We start from the raw sequence: 10114 nt of genomic DNA, 5'->3' as shown, positions 1-10114 counted from the left end.
GGGGGAGGAGGAGGAGGAAGGGGAGGAGGGGGAGGAGGAGGAGGAGGAGGAGGGGGAGGTGGTGAGTTTTTTTTGAGGCCTTTGCCCCTATCATTACTACCATTTGAACTTCCTGTCTCTGTCCTCTTTATTCCTGTTATTTATCTTTGACCATCAGTGGCAGACACTGCATTGTTCACTTGCTAGTTGCAGTGTACTTCTGTATTCACAGATCCTGTGGTGATGGTACAGTTCCAGGGCAAGTTAAGTGAGGAAGAGAAAACTTGAGAATAAAAGCCCAGGAAGATCCCAGCATCCGGGGAGCCTGTCGGGCCTTTGGAGAGTAGCAAGTGTTTCGCAACCCCTCGTCCACATCTCCCCTTCCTTCTGGGTGCTGGGAATTGTACTGTGTCAGATGCTGGGGGACAGGGTGAGCGCGGGTATGTGACAAGGTGTGACAGTGCATCCTGAAGGCTTCAGAACTTCAGTCCAAGAACATCAGCGTCTGTATTCGATTTGCCTTGCAAATCACGAACCAGCGGGGCTGAGATCAGGGGGCAGACACTCATTTAGGCACTCGGCCCCCTGGAGACTGACTGACTGATGTAGCCAAGATTTTCTCCAGGTCCCAAGGCGCCCAGAGACGCCTTGCAGTCCACAGGGAGTTACCCTGCCATCCTCCCAAAGTTTAAGAAGACATGTCAGGAGCAAGGTCCCTGGGGTCAGTCCCCTCCCGCCCCTCCCCATTCCTCAGGAATACTTGTGACACACAGGGTGGTGGACAAGCACGTAGGCCCCATTTTTACCCCCCTCCCACACAGAGTTGCACAATCTGGTGACAGGGGGTCTTCCAGGATTCTCTTCTTTCTCAATATCCTGGCAGCAAAGAACCATGGAGTGCTTTCATCCTCTCATTGGGAATTGCTAGAAAAACCGGACTTGGATTTGCCCGTGGGAGTATTTTGGGTCCTCGCTGCTAATGATATTTCTTTTTTTTTTTTATATTATTTTATTTTATTTGAGAACATACTGTACAGAGGGGTTACAATTACATGGGCAGGATAATGCATACATTTCTTACCAAGCATTGCAGCCTCCTCCTTTGTATCCTGGCTCCACTGAAGAAGCCTTTGGATGGCTGTTACTAACAAAGAGCTTCTGCCTCCCTGAGAAAACCCGGCTCCCCAAGCGCCCCGCAGTCAGTTCCCTGGGCTGCAGAGAAGCCGCCAATATGAAATCCAACGCCCCCAAGTCTGAGACACCCCAAGTCTGAGAGACAATGGGACAGAAGCCAGCAATGACCAGCGTGTGAGCAGCTGGCTGGCGGGAGCGTTGGCTCCTGAGAACTCAGATGGCCACACTATTGTCAAAATCAGTGTTTAATGAGTCCCTATATGTCCAAGACATAGAAGCATGGTTCAGTCACTGCCACCGCACCTCTTTGAAGAAGGAGCTCTTATCTCCTTCATTTCCCAGGATATTGAGGGGCCCCAAGAGGTTAGGACACTTTTTAAGAAAACTCAAATTAAATAAAAACTCAAATAAATATAAATCGAATAAGTGAATTCTGTAAGAGATATCAAGTAATCAAGTACTTTCCTATGCCAGTAACAACTGGTTTGAAACTTTCTTTTTGTTTTTGTCATACATAGGGCATGAAGTCAGGGCCCAGGCCCTGTCTCTGAGCTCTTTTGCTCCAGACTAGCTCTCTACCACTTTGAGCCACAGCTCCACTTCTGGTTTTTAAGTGGTTAATTGCAGATAAATGGCTCACCAGGACTTTCCTGCCCGGACTGGTTTTGAACCCCAATCCTCAGATCTCAGCCTCTTGAGTAGCTAGAATTACAGATAATGGTACAGATAATCTTTGATGAAGGCTCATATAAAAAAATCAAGCCCGATACCAGTGGCTCACGCCTGTAATCCTAGCTACCCTGGAGGCCGAGATCGGAGGCTCATGGTTTGAAGCCAGCCTGAGCAGAAAAGTCCATGAAATTTTTTGTCTCCAATAAACTACTCAGAAAAAGTTGAAAGTGGCTTTGTGGTTCAAGTGATAGAGCACTAGCTTTGAGCACAAACAAGTTCAGGGACAACATCCAGGCCCTGAGTTCAAATCCCAGACTTGACAAAAAAAAATCCAAAATTTTAATTGCTAAATAAAGAAGAATAATAACAGGTATTGTGCAGGAAAACTAGGCATTGTAAAGTTGATTTATTCTATAATTTTATTATGATATATTCACTTGTCCATACACAGATTTAGCTAAAAGTAACACCCTTTGACTCCCTTCATCCCTATATTCCCATCTTTCTCTCTTCCACCTTTAATGTAAGCCCTGAAACCTTGAAAGTACTACGGGAAAACTCTGGAAGATCCAAGCATAGGTAATTACTTTCTGAGTGGGACACCAGTAGCCCAGCAAATAAGGGCAAGAATGGATGAAGGAGAGATAGCATCAATCTACACATCAAAAGAAACAATTACTGGAATCAACCTGCAGAATGGGAGAATAAAGTTATTCAAAACATTGCCTATCGATTTTATCAAGGAAGGGAGAGATCTATATTTTAATTGTCAATTTATTGGAATATAAATTGATGTTATTTTTCATGAAAATAATTTGAGAATATGTATCAAGAACCTTAAATAATTCCAGTTGGGCAGTAATTATACCCTGAGGAATTCATCTGAAGGAAACAATCAAGCATATAGGTAAAGACTTATGAAACATAATCAAATCAGTTTAATCATTAGAAATAATCCATCTAAATAATTGTTAAATTTTCATTTTACTCTAGAAAATTATTGAGCACCTTCTAAAATTTCTGTTTTAAATTTGATGATACAAGGAAATGCTTTTCTATAACATAGCTAATGATGTACTGGGGTTTTTTTTAGTGATATTATTTTAAATGTTTCTATATGGCAATGTTTGCCTTGAAAAAGAGATTCAAAGACTGTGTAATGCAAGTTTAGCATTTGGCTTAGTAGCATCTCTGAAGGATTGGAAGAAAGGTTTTATTTTATTCCTGTATATTCTGGGTTTTCTCTAGTGGTAGCCTGCATTATTTTTTAATGGACATTTTCAAACAAATAGAAAATTAGAGTGTGATCTGATAACAATCCAAGAGACACTGTTGCTCAATCCTCAACTGATACTTCTCTTGTTCTTCCTATTGTTTAAGGCAAACATAAGATCTGATATTATTTTATCCAAATTCTCCTATGCATGTCTCAAAGGAGTTAGGAAATTTTCTAACAAACGAACTCAATGTTATCTCATTAAAAATAACACTTCCTTCATATCATCAACTAGAATTTAAATTAGAATTTAAATGGAAAAAATTGCTCATATTTTTCCCTTCCCTACAAAAAAACTTTTTGTTTGAATCCGGATCAAACAAGGTCTATGAGGCAGGGTAAATCAAGGAAAGTGGGCTTGGGAAGAAACAAACACTGTGTTAGGGAATAATTCTATTAGAGATACAGAAACACTGTTTGCTTTCGGCCTTACATTCCCACATTGCTTCAGATTTAGTATTAAAAAAAAGAAAAAAAGGAAAGGAAAAAGAGCAACTCTTTGCCTCTGACCTTGTTTGCTTGCCCCAAATAATTAGTGTGCTCATAAACTGAGCCAGGATATCTTAAAGACAGACACTCATCCTGGGAAAACAAACACTTGGGAAAATGACTCCTGTTGGCACAAAATGTGTTTACAGGTTTTACTTATCACGAGGCTGAGTATCTGTCTTGATGGGAGCGTGGGGAAAAATCCATCTTTTCTTTGAAGGGTTGCCAAGACATTAATGACCCAAGTTTAACAGGCAAATTGGTTTTAAAGTCTCTGTGCCCAATTGATAAAAGCATAACTAGAGTGATTAATTGTGCCCGCTGTGACAGCAAAGGAGGGTAGTTATCCTAAGGTGAATTTGAGTCAGCCGCATCCTACTTTCCACCGTAAATACTCATGATGTTAAAGCACTCATTGCACCTGGAATCAAATGTGCCTCTGCCATATCTGGGTCGTGTCCCTTTGTCCTTCCTTCGTTTTAGTAATGAACCTCAATGTGCTCTCCAATTCCTGTGTGTAGCATGGAGACCTTGGGACGCAGGGGCCGGTCAGAGGCCTCTTCCCTGTGTAGAGATCCCTGGATGCTCTGATCACCGTTACCTGTCTGGTAAGAGTGTCTGGTAACTTGATGGAGATGAGCATCGTCTATACATTGAATTTGTTCACTGTTGTAATCTAATGTATATACTTTCTCCTTTACCATTGCTTGTTTTTTTCCGGCTACTCATGGGAGGGGAAATAGGTATTTCTCATAGTGTTGTTCCTTATACACTCCATTGTTCCCTGTATTTACTACCAAAAACCATTGGCCTAGAGGCTTAAGTGGTTGCATGTTAGGTCTGCCTTGAGAACAAGATTAGGTTATGATGTTCTATCAATTCACAACAGCACCATTTGAAGGAGCCATAATGAGTCTTGGTGTCAGCTTTCTGTGATGTGAACGATCATCACTGCTGTGATCATCAGCTGTGTGTGTGTTGGTGCTTGGGCTTGAACTCAGGATTTCACATTTCACTGAGCCTTTTCACTCAAGGCCTGCAATTGAGTCAGTGCTCCACTTTGACTTTTTGCTGGTGAATTGGAGAAAAGAGTCTCAAGGATTTGTCTGCCCAGGCTGGCTTTGAATCATGATGCTTAGATCTCAGCCTCCTGAGTTAGCTATGATTCTAGGCGTGAGCCACTGGTGCTTAGACTTCCCTCTACTCGTCCTGGCAGCGTTATTGTTTATTCATTAGATTCATTATCAAAATCAGATTTAAAAAAGAATACTGAGACTATTTCAATGATGGCCTATTTTCTTTTTTCTTTAACTCAACTATTTGTTTTTTCATTATTTCATTAAATTAAATAACTTTTAACATGAAAACCTGATAATAGGTCTTGTTTTTCCCTTTGAAATTTGAGAGTTTTGGAATCTCATGAAAGTCAGCAAGGTACGGAACTGTTTAATGAGAAAGGGCAACCGTTGTTTTTGGAGCTGTATGTGTATTTTCCCCCAATATGGTCCAGTGGAATTTTAACCTTACACAAATGATCTGTTGATTTGAAACATCCTGGGACAAATTTGACCTAGAACATTTTCAAAGGGGTTAGTAACTGGAAAGACAAGAAAGCTAAGGACATTTGGCAAGGTGCTTATGTTACATGCTTTATATAACATTCTTGTCAAATTTTTGATTTTCAATTTGGTTTCTCAATTTCCTGTAAAATAAATTCAAGCACCCTGATGTTCATGGGCATCTGGTCGTTCAAGGCCTTGCCAGCGACCCCTCCTCAACGTCACATCTGGTGTTCTGTGTGCAAGTTCTCCTCCAGCTAACCTGGAGAACTGATCATTTCCCTAGGCCTGCTGTCTCCCTAGCACTAGACAGTCACTTCTCTAGGCCTAAAAATGCTGTACTCCTACAGATTCACATACCGCTTTCCTTCTTAAACTTGTAGTACACAGATACTGTTTCTTAGCTAACATTGTGTCTTCCAATCCTATGTAAGAGATTAGCAGCCTATGTGTTAACAGTGAATCACTGTGTCCAACAGTAAGCAAAAGGTAGCTAGCTCTAAGCTCAAACTAGATACATTTAAAATTTTAATTATACTCAAAGACAGAGATAATAATCACTAGAAATGGTAGTGGAATGATGAATTTCTCAAGAGTAGCTAATATTCCCTGAATGCTTGTTAAAACCTTTTTGTACTATGATACAGTCCTGGCGGTGAGGCAGGGTAGGTCTTCACACTTGTTTTCTGTTTTTCTCATCCCCTTCCTTGCTTGTAGTCAGTAGGCCATTTTTCCATCTTCCATTCATATTCACTAAAGAATATACAATCAAAAACAACTGCTTAGCCCTGATTTGCCCAACTGATTCCTATAGGCAAGAGTTTTGTTTTTTTCTTTTTACCCTCAAAAGGTGGAACTAAACTAGATGGTGACCTAAGGCAGAAAAGGTAGGAGGGAGGAAGGTAGGGAAGGGAATAAGAGAGAATGGGAAGTCAAAATAGAGGAGGGGCAGAGGGGAGTCGAGGGCAGGAAAGCAGGGGAACTGAGGGAGGGCTAACACTGCTCAAAAAGAAATGTACCTTACTCATGACCCTGCTGTACATTACCTTTACAAGAACCTTTGAAAAATAGGGAAGAATGGAAAGAGGGAAAACGATCATTCTGAGGTTCTGGAAACAGACTGAAGAATGGAAAGAGGGAAAAGGATCATTCAGAGGTTCTGGAAACAGACTGAAGGCCCCAGAAGCTTTCACCGCAGCTCTGAGCACGCATAAGCCCACCAGACAAAGGAGTTAGGGAACTTGGGCACCTACAAGATGAAGGTAGGAGCAAATATGAAAACCTGACCCCTAGATTAAGCTGGAGCTGACTGACGGGAATGAGGATTCCTCTACAAAGCCCCCGGCAGTGGTGTGTCAGGGTGTCTGCCTTTACTACACTGTTCTCAGCTTTCAGAACAATACTGAGGAGCCATGCGTCTTCGCAGCCATATTCATGACATCTCTCCATGAGGACGAAATGGGATATTAACCTAAGATATCTACTTTCCATGTTAAGAAAACACAGTTTTCCTTGATTTTGTAAATGTGTCTTTTTAAATTGATGAGAAGTATTTTATATTGGTTTCATTGCATTTATTCATTATAGTTGTTCAAATTGCTTTGTAAAAACTAGTCTCCTCAACCTTCCTAGAGGATTCGCACAATCTCTTCCTTCATCAACTACCATTTCTCCTAGTCTCTTTCTGCACCACCGCTGCCCTCTCTCTCACTTGGTGTATGCTAAAGAACCTGCGTCCTAAATCATAGCAGCTACTGAATGATCTGAGTCATTGGGTAAATTGAAAACACTTGTGTACATCCATGATTAAATACAGGGTCTTTTTTAAACAAGCACATATTTAACTGACCACATACAATGTAGCAAGTACTCTGCAAAGTTGGGACATAGCAGAAACACACATTCCTTGCACTCACAAAGCCTGTATTCTAGATGACAGGGCTGATAATCACGTGAACTCTGTCAGGCAGTAAAGGTCATGGAAGCAAACTGAAGCAAGCAGGAAGAAAGAATCAATTAATATTTGAACAGAGACCAGGAAGACTGAGCCTTAGCATTATCAAAGTGGAAAAGATAAATTTAAGTACTCAAGGAAGCAAAATGTAGGCCTATTAGTAATGCAGTTATCATACTCACATATTAAAAGAGCCAATAGTGTCTGATAACCTTCCTTTTGTTATCCTAGGTTGTGTCTCTGACAGTTGTAATGTAGAACTAACACATGCTTCTTTCAGACAGGGGCTGAACAGATTGCTGGTCGTGTACGTGAATGAAGGCTGTGAGCTCTGCTCATGATAGAGCAAAACTATTGAATATTCAGACCATGTTTAGTTTAAAAATAAACACAAATAATCCTCCTCCCTTCAATGACCCTCTAATTCTTGGCCCTCTTTACTGAAAAACATCCTTTTAATTTTATCCTGAAAACAACATGGAGAATCACTTTCTTTCAAAACAAGTTTTCCCTTGAAGAGAAACACATGTTCAAAGTACAAATAACATTCCAGTGCCCAGCTTCAGGCTACTTAATTTCTGCAGGATGATATCATAATTCAGCTAGACCATGATCTTCTACATATTATTTGTTTTGCAATTCTATAACTTCAGCCCATTTACAGAAACAGATCCAGTTTTTATACAAAGAAGTGCAAAGAAACATATTTGAAATATAGTGACCTCTCAGGTTATAAATACTTTCTGAGAGTAATGAAGAGCCATATCCCAATGGAATTTTTTGAGTGAAATTTGACAAGCAGATTTCAAAAGTAAAATTAAAATATCCATGACAATTTGGGAGAAAAAGACTTATGGGTAATCTAGGGCTATGAACTGTCTAAATAAAATAAAGCCATAATAAATACAATACTGGATGAGAGAGAGATAAGTAAAAATTAGGGAGCCAACAAATATCCTCATTATACAATAACATTTAAAGTTAGTAAAGACAGTTGGTACCCATGGCTCAGGTCTGAGAGCTACTCTGGAGACTGAGAACAAATCCAAGAAACTATTGCCCCAAACCCTGTAGCTCTCCTGTGGTCATGCCTGAGCCAGCTTCCCCCGTACCGAGTCCTGAGGACCACTCTGATGTTCCATGAGCCAGTACGTCTCGGTAGAGACGGCCAGAGGATTTATTACAGTCAAGGAATATGCAGATTAAGGTCAGCACAGGGCAAGTGCGTGGCCAAGACCCCGGGTGTGAGTTCTGGATGTGCTCTTGCAGTTCGGTTCTGCGCACGCTCCCGGCAGCCAGGGCACGTATACGAATGACTACGCGAATTTGTGAAGCTTGCCCAATACTGGATTTCCATAGGGGTTCAGTATTCTAGGTAGTTTCCCAACATGACTGACCTCAGCTACTTACATTTCACGGTAGAGAGGAAAGAAAAGTGTAATATAAATCAAATTGCTAGCACTCTCTGAACAAATTGGCACCCTATGGCCGAAGAGACTGGCCAAGAATGATTCCTGAAGACGTGCCTCTCGGAATGATGTAATTCTCAGGCAAGAATGTGATCCAACTGGTGTGAATGCACACCTGAGCCTTGCATTTTATTGAATGTCTGCATGACTGATCTCTGCTGTCCAGTCTCCATTTTCCTAGACAGGTACTCATGATTTATCACACTGTCAGATAAACTATCAAGTCAAACTATCAAGGTCTTGCACAAACAAAAAACTCCTCATCAGGTGTTAACTATTACTTGAGTTTGTCTGCCAAAAGCTGAATAAAGTGTTCCCCTGGAGTAAATCAATCACTATCATTAGGGCACAGGCAAATGCTCACCATAGCTTGGAAAAGGGAAAAATAGGGCAGGAAAGGTAGCTGTTGCCTTGATTCCTAGTCAAGAGCAGGTGAGACCTTTTTTGGAGGCGTCCACTAGAAAACAATTATCATTCTTGGTGAAGCCTTAGAAATTTAGTATATCTAATTAATTGCAAATGAGATTAACATTATGATGGGGAAAGGGTAGAACAGGGCTTTGTGGTAATGTTCCGTGAAGTGCTCTAGGTACTAAAAATACTGCAACTAAAAATAGGAGGGTGATGGAAAGAGGAAAGCAGAATAAGCTCAGTAAACGGTATTTAGGCAACAAAAGGTAAATGGATGTCATTAGCAATGAAACTTATTGTAAATTTAAGAGGCTAAAGATATTAAAAATTAAAAGCACAATAACCAATAGTATTTCTAAATACCAATTGAAGAGTCAGCATGATGTTCTCAAGGCTTTTCCAGGTTTTGTGTCGACATTTCATATTTTGGCTTGATATTTGTGTGTAGACCACATTGTGTTTATTCACATGGACATTTGGGTTTGAGTTCTAATTTGAGCATGTTTCAATTGTTTGGGACAACTGTGAGAATTCTAGATCACATCCATTCTCATCCACATGAGAATGTTTATATTGGTACATCCGATGGTATCCTATAGGTCTCTGAGTATCGGTGTACTCTATTCTCCAAACTGGATCATCTCAATAGGCCAATTAAACTCACCAAGTATTTTGTTTACTTTTTTAATGTACTATTGAGACTTTCTATTCTTTTTTTTTTTTTTTTTTTTAAGAAATTACAACTTTCAACTCCAGATTCTTCTTGGCTATTTTTCGTAATTTCTCAGTACTCTCTAATGAGACCTTGTCCTGGCTTTTAGGTCTTTAAACATTTTCCCTTATGTCTTCGCACATATTTAAAATTCCTTTAATGACTTTCAGCCTACCACCTCTGCCCAGGGTTTCGAGATGTTCCTGGGTTCTTATGATTTTCCAACTTTGTCTTTGTGCCAGTCCTGCGGCTTGAACTCAGGACCTGGGCATTGTACCTGAGCTTCTTTTGCTCAAAGGCTAGCACTCTACCACTTGAGCCACAACACCACTTCTGGCTTTTTCTGTGTATGTGGTACTGAGGAATCAAATTCAGGGCTTCATGCATGCTAGGCAAGCATTCTATCACTAAGCCACACTCCCAATCCCTGAACTACTTTTGAGAAGTCTGTAGTCTCTG

The sequence above is a fragment of the Dipodomys merriami genome, unplaced genomic scaffold (assembly GCF_024711535.1).
Source record: "Dipodomys merriami isolate MVZ:Mamm:240054 unplaced genomic scaffold, mDipMer1.0.p SCAF_81, whole genome shotgun sequence".
NCBI lineage: Eukaryota > Metazoa > Chordata > Mammalia > Rodentia > Heteromyidae > Dipodomys > Dipodomys merriami.
This window is presented reverse-complemented; position numbering follows the sequence as displayed.